Raw genomic sequence first — 12,105 nt, 5'->3', positions numbered from 1 at the left:
CAACTTAGAGCTGATGTACAGTTGATACAGCATAATTTTCTTTGTAGATTTAGACATATTATTTTGTCTAAATCCACCAAAGTATTGTTTAATATTTTTTTGTTTTCTTTAACATTTTCCAATTAAGGGCCAATTTTAACATGGCTAATCCACCAACCCTGCACATCTTTTGAGTAGTGTGGGTGAGACCCATGCAAACATGAGAAGAATGTGCAAACTCCACACGGACAGTGACCCGGGGTCAGAATCGAACCTGGGTCCTCGGTGCAGTGCTAACCAGTGCGCCATCATGCCGCCTAAATTGTTTAATTGAAGAGTAGCTGAGCCGAAGTGTGTTGACATTTATTGATTAAATGTTACCAATATGAAAATCTGTACCGGATGGTCGTACACACTTTTGTTTTGCCATGTAAAAGTTTAATTAGCATATATATTCAAGATGGTTCAGCAATTTTGTGACTCCTCTGCAAGAAGATCTAAATGTTATTTTGTGCATTTCATTTGTAATTTCATTACGATTGTCTAACATCAGTCTCCATATGTTCAAATGCCAAGTCTTAAAAAGGAGACCAGAAGCTCTGCATTGAGACTATTACACATCAACATTTTAGAATGTTTGTGATTGAACCACTTTTTGTTGGTTCCATTTAGTTACGAGTCAGTTCAAGTTTTATGAGCCAGCATTCGTTAAGCCGAATGTAGTAATTATAAAGACCAGGATAATGGACAGGCACATCTGGATTTTAATATTTTATTTGATTTCTGTAACCAGGCAAGGTCGATGCAGCAAATATTTCAGCAGTGCCGCTGTAGCCGACTATCATTTTCAGTCTGTCATTTTTCAAACAGCTGTTTGAAGTGTAAGAGTAAGCAGATTTTTCAGGGCAGTTTCTTGGAATTGAAGAACAGAGAAAAGGCTATGGAGTAGAATGGTGTCATTAACTATAACAATGGAGTGGAAAATTTACCAAGAACAGTCACAACTTGTGGCTTTGCCAGGATGGCTTTGGTGCTGTGAGCAAAGTAGAAACTTTATTCGAGGGATTCAGACATGGAGTTTTGGGAGATGACAGCAATTTCAAATATTTTGAACAGGTTTGTTTCAAATCACTAGCTTTCGGAGCGCAGCTTCTTCTCCTTCGAGCTGTGCTCCGAAAGCTAGTGATTCGAAACAAACCTGTTGGACTTTAACCTTGTGTTGTCAGACTTCTTACTGTGCCCTCCCCAGTCCTACGCCGGTATCTCCACATTATAAAGACTTTGAAGACTTTGATGCAAGTGGCCAAACTTCCCATAATGCTCCCCACTTCTCTCGCACCGAACTCGCATCTTTCGCTACATTTTCTCCTATTTCCCTCTCTGAACTCACCTTGTCCATGAGACTCAGCTCCTGATCCAATTCACACTATTGATCGCTCAACTTCCTGTCCAAGTCTCCATGTTAGCCACTTATTGTAATTGATCTTTATTTCATGTGTTCTCCCTCTCCCCTTTAAATCTGCGACATAAATCCTCTTCTTAACAAAAAATGTTGATCCAAACAGCCTTGCAAACTACTCTCTGATCTCCAACCTTCTTTTCCCCTCCACATTGAACTGTTTTTTGTTGGTTCCGTTTAGTTATGAGAAAGTTCAGGTTTCACTGGTGCACATGAGCCAGCATTAGTAAAGCTGCATGTAATAATTATAAAGACCAAGATAATGGGCAGGCATATCAGGATTTTAACATTTCATCTGATTTGTGAAACCAAGCATAAACAATGCAGCAAATATTTCAGCGTGCAGCTGGTGCTGACTGTCCTCTACTTGAAAGTGTTGTTGCCTCCTAAATCCAATCCCATTTTTCTCAAACTTTTTGTTTGATTCCCTCCAATCAAGTTTCTACACCTTCCACAGTACCAAAATAACTCTTCTCAAATTCACAAATCACAACCTAGGGGAGAATTTTGCACTCCCATTTTCATGGGGTGGGATGGGCAGCAGGAATGGGAAATCCAGGAGAGTCCCAAAATGTGGTACATGCCAGCGGGACTTCCTGTTCTGATTGTCCCAGCCCCTGCTAATGATGTAATGGGAATCCCAACATTGAACATCGAGATCCCCATTTGAATACTTCTAGATATAATTATTAGATCTTTACACCTCCACCCCATTAGATTATCACGACAGGTCCCCCATGACGACCACTTGGTGAACAGAATTCGCCAGATGCATGCAGGCGAGTATATCCTCCTGAGGGGAGAGTGTCATGCCGGGACAGTACCCTGTGGATGGTGTTCCATGATGGGGCGTGTTGAGTACAGGGGGTTGGTCCAGAGCAGGGGATGTTCCATTGTTAATTTTTTGTATCAAGGGTGCCTGATCTTTTAAGAACTAAGTTGCAGGTGGGGTGCCCTCAATCAGAGCCTGCTCTGCCAGCATGAAGCCATGGGCCCTGTCCTTTCATTTTGCTTTTTTACTCTGTCCTGAACAGAATGGTGGAGGAAGCCCACTTGGGCTGGCGACTGCCCTGTCGGTTTTCCCGCCTGAAGCCACACTTTACACAATTATGAGAAAATTCTGCCCTATATGTCTGTGACTTGAGTAAACTTCAAATCCTCTTCCTTCTCGATCAGTCTGCAGCCATTGACTACACTATCCCCTCCAGTGCCTCTCCATTTTCATCCAGCTGAGGGACTGTTCTCCTAATTCAATTCTTATTTATCTAATCGCAGGCAAATAATCACTTGCAATGGCTTCTCTTCCTGTTCGCGGACTGTTACTCTGGTGTCCCCCAAGAATATCTATCCACGGTTCCCGCCTATTTCTATATACAGTCCTTCAGTGACATCATCAATTTTCACATGTATTCTGGCAACACCCAGCTCCACCTCACCACCACCACCACCTCATATAACTCCTCCACTGGTGCTAAATTATCAGACTGCTTATCCAACGTCCATTACTGGATGAGCAGAAATGTCCTCCAATTAAATATTGGAAAGACTGAAGCCATTGTTTGCAATCCCCGCTCCAGACTCACTACCTTAGCTGCCCACTCAATCCCTCTCCCTGGCAACAGCCTGACATTAAGCCACTCTATTCTCAACCTTGATGTCACGTTTGACCACAAGGTGAGCTTCTGATTTCGTATTTGTGCAATCATTAAGACTGCTTGTTTCCATCTCCATAATATTGCCAGAGACTTTATCCCTGTCTCAGCTCATCTGCAGCTGAAATCTTCATTCATGTCTTTGTTACTTCCAGTCTTAATTATTCCAACACGAGCCCTTGCTGTATCTCACATTCTACCCCACGTAAAGTTGAGTTAATCCAAAACTGTGCCATCAATTGCCTAGACTCTAAGCTCTGGAATTCTCTCCCTCTCCACCTTGCTTTCCACCTTTAAGACACTTGATGAACCTAAATCTTTGACCAAGCGTTTGATCATTGACCTCATATCTTCATATGTGGTTTGATGTCATACATGGCTTTATAGTGCTCCTGTGAAGCACTTAGATAATTTTATTTCTCTAAAAGCACCACAAAAATATAAGTTAGAATCATAGAATTTACAGTGCAGGAGGCCACCAGGTCGAACAGTCTGCACTGGCTCCTGGAAAGTGCACCCAATTAAATCCCATGCCTCCACCCTATCCCAGTAACCCCATCCAACCTTTTTGGATACTAAGAGGGAATTTAGAATGGCCAATCCACCTAACGTGCACATCTTTGGATTGTGGGAGGAAACTGGAGCACACAGAGGAAGCCCACGCAGACATGGGGAGGAAGTGCAAACTCCACACAGACAGTCACCCGAGGTCAGAATTGAACCTGGATCCCTGGGCTGTGAGGCAGCAGTGCTAACCACTGTACCACCGTGCCACCCATAAGTTGTTGTTTTACGAAAAAGAGCCTAGAAATGCAGCAGTGAGGGCAGTATGGTGGCGCAGTGGTTAGCACTGCTACCTCATGGCGCCGAGGTCCCAGGTTCGATACCGGCTCTGGGTTACTCTCCGTGTGGAGTTTGCACATTCTCCCCATGCTTGGGTGGGTTTTGCCCCCACAACCCAAAGATGAGCATGCTATGCGGATAGGCCATACTAAATTGCCCCTTAATTGGAAAAAAAGAATTGGGTACTCTAAATTTATAAACAAAAAGAAATGCAGCAGTGGTTGTGTTATAGACGGAGGCAAACACTCCATGAGAGGCCAGTCTGACAGGGTACAATCCTCTCCTCTCCTCTCGTTTGGGTACCTTTCCACCAATGTGGGGCTACCATTGAGGAGGATTGCGGCTGGAGGGAGGTAGTCGTATGCTGGCTTTGTAACTGGTAGTTTGTTCAAAGGAACTGTGTTGGGTTGAACTGTGCCCCCTCTTGGGAGGGGAGGGGTGTTCTCTCTCGCACACCTTGCCCTGCACAGGTGTATACTTTTCCGGTGGTCTCTACTGCATGTTGGGTGTCTTTCCGCTGATGTGGGGCTATCGTTGGGGCCTGTTGGTGGTAGTGGGTGTGTGCTGGCTTGAGATCTGGTGTGGTATTTTTTGGTGTCTTGTAAATGCTTTTAGCATATTACTGATTTTCGTGACAGTGTTTAGCATGATGCAGATTCTTTTGTATTCTTGAGTCGACAATAAACTTTTTAATAATCTTTATTGTCACAAGTAGACTTACATTAACACTACAATGAAGTTACTGTGAAAAGCCCCTTATCGCCACATTCCCGCTCCTGTTCGGGTACACAGAGGGAGAATTCAGAATGTCCAAATTACCTAACAGCACGGGCGTGATTCTCCGACCTCACGCTGGTTTGGAGAATAGCGGGCCGCGCCGGTTTTTCACGCGACGCCGGTCCGACGCGCTCCCGCTATTCTCCGAAACGAGAAAGATTTTTACATCAGTTTTCCCACGGGTAACCTCGTCAAACGCCCCGATACAGCCAAACAGCCGATTATCCAGTTATTCTCCGGCCCGGATGGGCCGAAGTCCCGACGGCGTGACGCCAGGTTATGACGCCGGCTATCACGCCTGCTTTTTAAAGTCGTCAGCCAGTCGTGCTGGCTGACGAGAGGAGCGAGGAGGTGAGCGGACCGTCGGAGTCTGGGCAGACCAGGGAAGGCATCCCCGAGAAGGCAGCGAACAGTAGGGGGGGGGAGAGGGAGGGAGAGGAGGGGGGATGGAGAGGGAGGGGGGAGAGGGGGAGAGGGAGGGTGAGGAGGGGGGGGAGTGAGGAGGACAGGGAGGGAGGGAGTGACTCGTCCACCCCCGGTTACAAAATGTCAGCCGCCCTGCCATGGCATGACGGTCACGAGGACACGGCCGCTGGTTGCCCTGTGGTGTACGGCCACAGGACACTGACGCACCGGTGAGGACGACGTAGTTAACTGCCCATTGGATGCAGAAAGTGACCAGGGGTTAGGCTGGCCGCGTATCAGCAGCGCGACCAGGCCACCGGGACACACAGGTATCCCGTGGCACGCGGCTGCCAAGGTGTCCAATAACCTCCATCTAACATGTCGTTTCTCTGCCCCCCCACCACCCTTCTGTTGGTTAGCACAATGTCTGCGAACAGAACGGCTATGTTCAGCGCAGTTGTTGGGGCTGCTGCACTGCAGTTGGAGATGGAGCAGCGTCCACAGCCACAACACGCAGTGGATGCAGGGCCAGCTGCAGCAGCAGAGGGAATGGCCGAGGAGTTTCCAGTCATTGAGCAGCATGGGGGGGGGGGGGGGGGGAGGTGGAGGAGGAGGAGGAGGAGGAGAGGGTGAGGGTGCAGCCAGGACGCCAGATGCGGCGACCGAGGCCGAGGGTGTACCGTGCCTGGATCTCTTTCCAGACAATGCCGGACATCACCTGCAGGAGGTGACTCCGGTTGAGTAGAGAGACGGTGATACATATCTGTCACCTCGTGGCGCACCTTGCGCCATGTGGAACGGGAGATGGACACGCGATCCCGGTTGCCGTCAAGGTGATGGTCGCTCTTACCTTCTATGCGACCGGCTCCTTCCAGTCTCCGAGCGGGGACCTCTCCAGGATCTCCCAGTCATCGGTGCACAGGTGCATCCGGGATGTGACCGACGCCCTCGATGCCATCGCGGACCGCTACATCACCTTTCCCAAGGACCGAGCAAGTCAACATTCACGAGCTCGTGGATGTGCCAACGTGAGCGGGATACCGATGGTGCAGGGGGTAATCGATTGTGTTCACGTCCCCATGCGCCCGCCTGCAGGGGACAGGGAGGTCTTCACAAACAGGAGGGGGACATATTCCATGAATATCCAGGTGGTATGCAACCCCCACATGAGTATCATGAACGTCTGCGCAAAGTTCCCAGGGAGTGTGCATGACGCCTACATTCTGGCGCAATCGTACATCCCTGTAATGTTTGAAGGGCGGCCCCCCCCCAGCTGAGGGGCTGGTTGCTGGGCGACAGGGGTTATCCACTGAGGTCTTGGCTGATGACGCCTATACGGAGGCCTCAGACCAATGCGGAAACCCGGGGTGTGGTGGAGCGCTGCCTTGGTCTCCTGAAGATGAGATTCAGGTGCCTGGACCGCACCGGAGGGGCCCTGCAGTACCAGCCCGACAGGGTTGCTCGCATTGTTGTGGTCTGCTGTGCGCTGCACAACATAGCGATGCAGCGGGGAGATGCCCTGCTGGAGGAGGCGGGGAGAGAAGCCAGTGGCAGTGGTGCCAGCACAGAGGAGGAGGTTGGTGGAGTGGCGGGCGCAGCACACAGACAGGACCCGACTGCTGGTGATGCCCAGGAGGCTGCACGACGGACCCGGCGGGCACGCGACGCCTTGGTGGCAGCCAGATTCACGCGTCGCGTGCGATGGCACCGCTGAACACCAACACTACCCCCCCCGCTCTGCATACACTGCTCCAGTTCTACATCACCCTTACCACTGCGGCACAACGGTATGGCACGACATTGATGGCTGTGTCAGTGGGTGTGATCAGTGCCATGTTGAATGATGACAGCCCGCTCTGCGATGAGCTGAGAACTCGGAATCGTTAGACAAAGTCTGACTCATGGCAATAGCTGAACCATCCACCTCGGTGGCCACTGAGTTCATCAGGGACACTCCAACACGTGCCCACGTGGGGTAGCTGTGGGAGGGGGGGGGGGGGGAGGGACTGCACACCCGGCACCAAAGTTTCACCGCTCGTCAACCCCGGCGACACTCGGTCACCATCACGATTCCTGTGGCAACGGAAAAATCACACAGTCCTACAAGTTAGGTGCAACAGTGAATTTAATTGTTAACATAGTTTACAGATTCGCTAGCCCCTACAACTAATCTGTGCCCTTCACCCGTGCCAACTTACTTTGTGTCCCTCTTCGTTGCCTTACGGGCCCTACCACTACATCTAAGTGATTCCCCAGATGATACAGCAGGAGTGGAGGAGGACTGCTGCGAATCGCCCCCTTCGACATGTCTCCCCGTCGGCACTCGTTTCCTGGGGCGACCCGGCCTTGATGGGCCAGGCTGCTCTGCGGGCATTTCGGATGACATGGTGCCACCCTGCTCTGCCCGCTGCCCACCCGATGCACCAGGGATGGGACGGGGGGAGGCCGAGCGTCCCGTGATGGAGTTAATGGGACGGGCCCCGACACCTCCTCCTCCCTCGGGGAACCCGGTGGCCCCCGGGCCTCACTTTTGGACGGAGGTGCGAGCGGGGAGGTGCCCCGTCGCCCCACCGACACCTGGCGCTGCCAGTCCTGGAGGCCTGCAATGGTATCGACCATGGTCCAAAGGTTCGCAGAGACGGAGTCCAGGGAGTGAGACATTCCCGCCAGGGACTGTGCGACCTCAACCTGTGAGTGCGCCACGCCATCCAGCACGTGTGTCAGGCAGTTGATGCTCTCCGCAACTGACTGGTGGGACTGTGCCATTTCCTGCTGGGACTGTGCCATGGTGTGCTGCGACTGGGCCATGACCTGGTGAGACTCAGCCAAGGCCCGCAGCGCGCCGGCAATGTCATGTTGGCTCTGGCGCATTGCTGCCTGTGAGAGGGCAGCCCTGTTCAGGGCCCAGGATGATGCATGCAAATGAAGCCCAACGCCTTGCATAACCTGACCCATGGCCGAAACCGTTTCACCCATTGCCTTTACCGCGGATGCCACACATGCGGTGTCGGCCTGCGTGGCTGCCATGAGCGGCACCACTCCCTGCTCCTGGACGCGGTTCGACTCCTCTAACTGCTTCTGCAGCTGCTGGAAGACGGCCCTCATCCCGTCATTGTGTCCCTGGGTTTCGAGATGCATCGGCTGTGCGGGTGTATCAAGTAAATCCAGGAACCCAGGAAACGTCTGGGAGCCAGCTGGATGCTGGGCCTGGCCTGCCCTCTGACAGTCCAGGCCCTCGGCTGCTCCGACCTCCACCTGCTGTACCTGCTCAGCTATGTTGTGCGAACCAGACCGTGACCCGGGAGCCTCATCACTGAATTGCCCAACCGAGGTGAGTGTCTCTGGGATGGTGGATGGTGTGGGAGATAGCAGTGCCGCAAACTCAAGGTCCTCGTACGTACAAATGTCGTCAGGGTCATGGGCCCACTGATGAGTGGCCACAGGGCGTTCGCGGCCCATTTCTCCCTCTCCCTCTGTCACCGTCCTCTGCGCCTCCTGCTCCACAGAATCTGTTTGGGAGGATGGCATCCCTGACTGTGCTCCCGGCACCCTCTGGCGTGCGGCCCTGGGTGCGGTGGTGGTGGTGGTGGTAGCAGGTGCTCGTCTTTGCCTGGACGCAGACAACCCTGGTTGTTCGGCAGCACGTCCTAGGGAAGAAAATGAAACGGGGTTATTTAGAAACGCTCGGCCGGGCGTTGGACAGTCCAGTGGGCAGAGTGTGAAGGGACAGAGGAACAGAGGATGGGGGGGAGGGGGGGGGGGAGGGGGGGTGTCCAATGGGCAGAGTGTGAAGGGACAGAGGATGGGGGGGGGGGGTTGTCATGCAGGGTTGTCTCACTTGGTTCAGCACCTCCAACCTCGCATTACGCGACCTCCCGGGTGGCAGATCCACCAGCAAGGTACAGTGCCCTCTGCTCAAACGTGGTCAGGGGATGGAAAATGGGCGAACCCCCTCCGGTCCTGTTGTGCTCCCGGGTATTGTGAGCGGTCTTGTCCTGTTGGGGGGGCATAGATAGATCATCAATTCGGCAGGTATCATCAGGGCGTTCACTTATTGGGGAAGGTTGGGGGGGTCAAGTTGTAACTAAACCATTGCATCTCTCCAGGGGGTCACAGCGCTCATGTGGGTCTGTGACTACTTGGTAAACCACCCTCCACTCACTCTGCCCCCCTCCCCCTCCCGCTCGTGCCAGGGGGGGAGGTGGGTGATTAAGTACATGGGGGGGGGAAGGATTGTTGTGACCCGGGGGCACCCTCTTGGCACAAACCCTGGCAGCCCTGGTGAGGTCGTGGAGCTTCTTCCTGCCTTGCTCCCCAGACCGAGGGGTCTGCCCCACTGCACTCACGGCAGTGCCCACCTCACGCCAGGCCCGTCGCACTACGCTGGCAGGGTGGCGGTGCCCTCTTCTAGGGCAGATGATGCTCCTCCTCTGCTCCACCTCATCCAGGAGCGTTTCGATATATGGCTCACCAAACCTCGGGGCGGCCCTCCATGGCTCCGACATCTTTCTCCTCCCATTGCTGTGCTCACACTGCGCCTTTTGACGACGCAGAGCGGTGTCACGTGGGCGTCGTCGGGGCGTCATTCGGGCATCGCAGGGTTATGGCGTCATTTTCCACGTGAGGTCCGCGGCCCCGGTCCTAGCCCATTTCCGGGGCGTGAATAGCTCGTGAGTGGGGCGTATCGGGCCGTCATGAAAGTCGGCCAATTTCACGACGGCCTTCGCGATTTTCCGCGGGAACGGAGAATCGCGCCCCACATCTTTCAGGACTTGTGGGAGGAAACCAGAGTACCCAGAAGAAACTCACGCAGACACAGGGAGAATGTGCAGACTCCACACAGACAGTGACCCAAGCCGGAATCGAACCTGGGACCCTGGAGCTGTGAAGCAACAGTGCTAACCACTGTGCGACCGTGCCGTCCTAACTGAAATTTTTGTAGGAGTGGAAGTGGATGCTATACAAGCTCTGTCCCTGTAGAGGGTCATAACAGGTTGGTTAGAAAATAATCCAAGTTATGTGAATGAAGACTCTATTGGTCCTTGCACTAATCAGTAGAGCATGCCACTCAGTGATTCCTGCTCCCATCTCAACATATATCACCTACTGATTGAATCATTAACCGCAATGTTATTTGCCACTGCCTGGCGGAAACTGGTCAGGGAACAAATTAAAATAACAAATGTCAGTTTTCCTCTCCAGTCGTACTTTCTTCCCACCATAACCCAATATTATGTTGCTCTTTTCAGCAGCCAAGCAGGATTTGGGGGTAGGAAATGTGTCTCTACTTTAAATTTGATGTCATCAGGACCTGAGTTTCAATTTCAATCTGAAGGTTACATTGGAGAGCACTGCCAGCTTCTCCATCAGACAAACCTGTTGGGAGTGAGATTCTAAGCCAGAAGGAAATTATGAAAGTTATATTCCAGGCATTCATGTGGGTCAGGAGAACCTCCATTGCCCTGAGCTCCCTACTTCCTGATCATAGGCAAATCCTTGCTCCATCATCAGCACCCCACCCGCAAACATTTACACATACTTCTTCCAATTGTGTGTGAAACCTTTCCACAGCAGCCTGAACCTCCCCTCACCACTCCACCCTTCCCCCCCAACTCGCCGTAACAGTAAGTGCTGGGACTGTTCACACAGACCCCCTACTACAACCTCCTGCCACAGATTACTGCTCCTGTCAACTAGTCAATTAGTCAGCTGAGATAGGTGTCAGGCACTATTATACATTTGTTGATTTAAATATGACGATGCCATTAAAGTCAAAATCACCAAAGGAATTATTTAGATTCTACACATGTTCAGTAGTGAAACCACACTGCATATTATATTGTTATCTAACTCCATTTCACAATGGAGCTATTGTTTCAGAGGTTGATCGTATCATGCAGAAGAGACGTTGAATGATGTCCTTACTCAACCTAAATACAGGAATGACTTAAAGCTTTAACAAAGTGACACAGCATTCTAAAATAATCGGTTGGTTATTCTTCATTTGACAGCATGAGTGAGTTTAAGGAAGTCGCAAATAACAGGTTTGAGAGTCTTCAGTGCTTTTTAATTAATTTTGCGCTGCAACTTATTTTATGATCTAAAGAGGTGTCAGAGTGTAAAGTGGAAGTAGACCTTTGCAGCTGAGCGAGCTTTGTGTTTAACATGCCAATTCGGTATGACAGGAGGATTTCAAGATCTGAGTAAAATAGTTCAGCGGTAGCAAAATGGGACAATATTTTGGAAGCTCCTAATGGGCTGTGTCACAGAAGGGTAAGATGTGATTCATGCCAAGAATTCCTTGCAAGAGTATTCAACCAAATACAGCTATGTCTTAAATGAAGGCCAAGTACATTCTCATCCAGAAAGGAAATTGGAAAGTGATTTACCCCAAACAGCGTTTTTGATGTTTCACAATGTTCGCTTGACAGTTGCATCCTGCAGTCTTCTACTGTCACTGCTTCACTTGGTACAACAGCCACCTCTCAAATTTGAAGCCATAAGCTTTAGCTCCCTTAGCGAGTATCAAAGTGAGTGGTGCATTGAAAATATAGCTGCACTATTTCAAGCTCTACCGTTTTCTTTCTTTCCATACCCCAAACTTCATGCTATTCTAATATCAATTGGTGTAGCAGGAACAACTACAAATTTCTCTTTTCTGCCACAAAATGTGTCCTGGCCTTTCCTCAGTGCACTATCAATGTTCCCTTCTGACACAGAAGTCTTTTGACTCCAAAATCTGCTGCCTCCTTCAGTCTCACCCCTTCCCTTTTCCCCTGCACTCCATGCCTTTGTTCACTTCCCGACTAAGTCATCTTATCCATGAAGTCAACCACCTACTTCCTTGACTTCACATCCCCAATTTCTCCACAGCCACATAGTTGCTGACCTCATCCATCAACTTGTTCTCATCTTGAACCCCCTCCATTTCCTCCAACTACTCTCCTTTCTCCAATTTCCCTTTTTCCTGAAATGCATTACAACACAATT

At 50.9% G+C, this 12,105-nt stretch overlaps 1 protein-coding gene across 2 annotated transcripts in view; it reads left to right on the top strand.

Annotated features, from left to right (window-relative positions):
• tmem132e (transmembrane protein 132E) overlaps positions 1–12,105 on the top strand; it is a 780,602-nt gene that overhangs the window by 583,501 nt on the left and 184,996 nt on the right. The window lies entirely within an intron of this gene.

The sequence above is a fragment of the Scyliorhinus canicula genome, chromosome 12 (genome assembly GCF_902713615.1).
Source record: "Scyliorhinus canicula chromosome 12, sScyCan1.1, whole genome shotgun sequence".
Taxonomy (NCBI): domain Eukaryota; kingdom Metazoa; phylum Chordata; class Chondrichthyes; order Carcharhiniformes; family Scyliorhinidae; genus Scyliorhinus; species Scyliorhinus canicula.
Note: the sequence above shows the minus strand (reverse complement) of the source record. Positions and strands in the feature narration are given on the sequence as shown.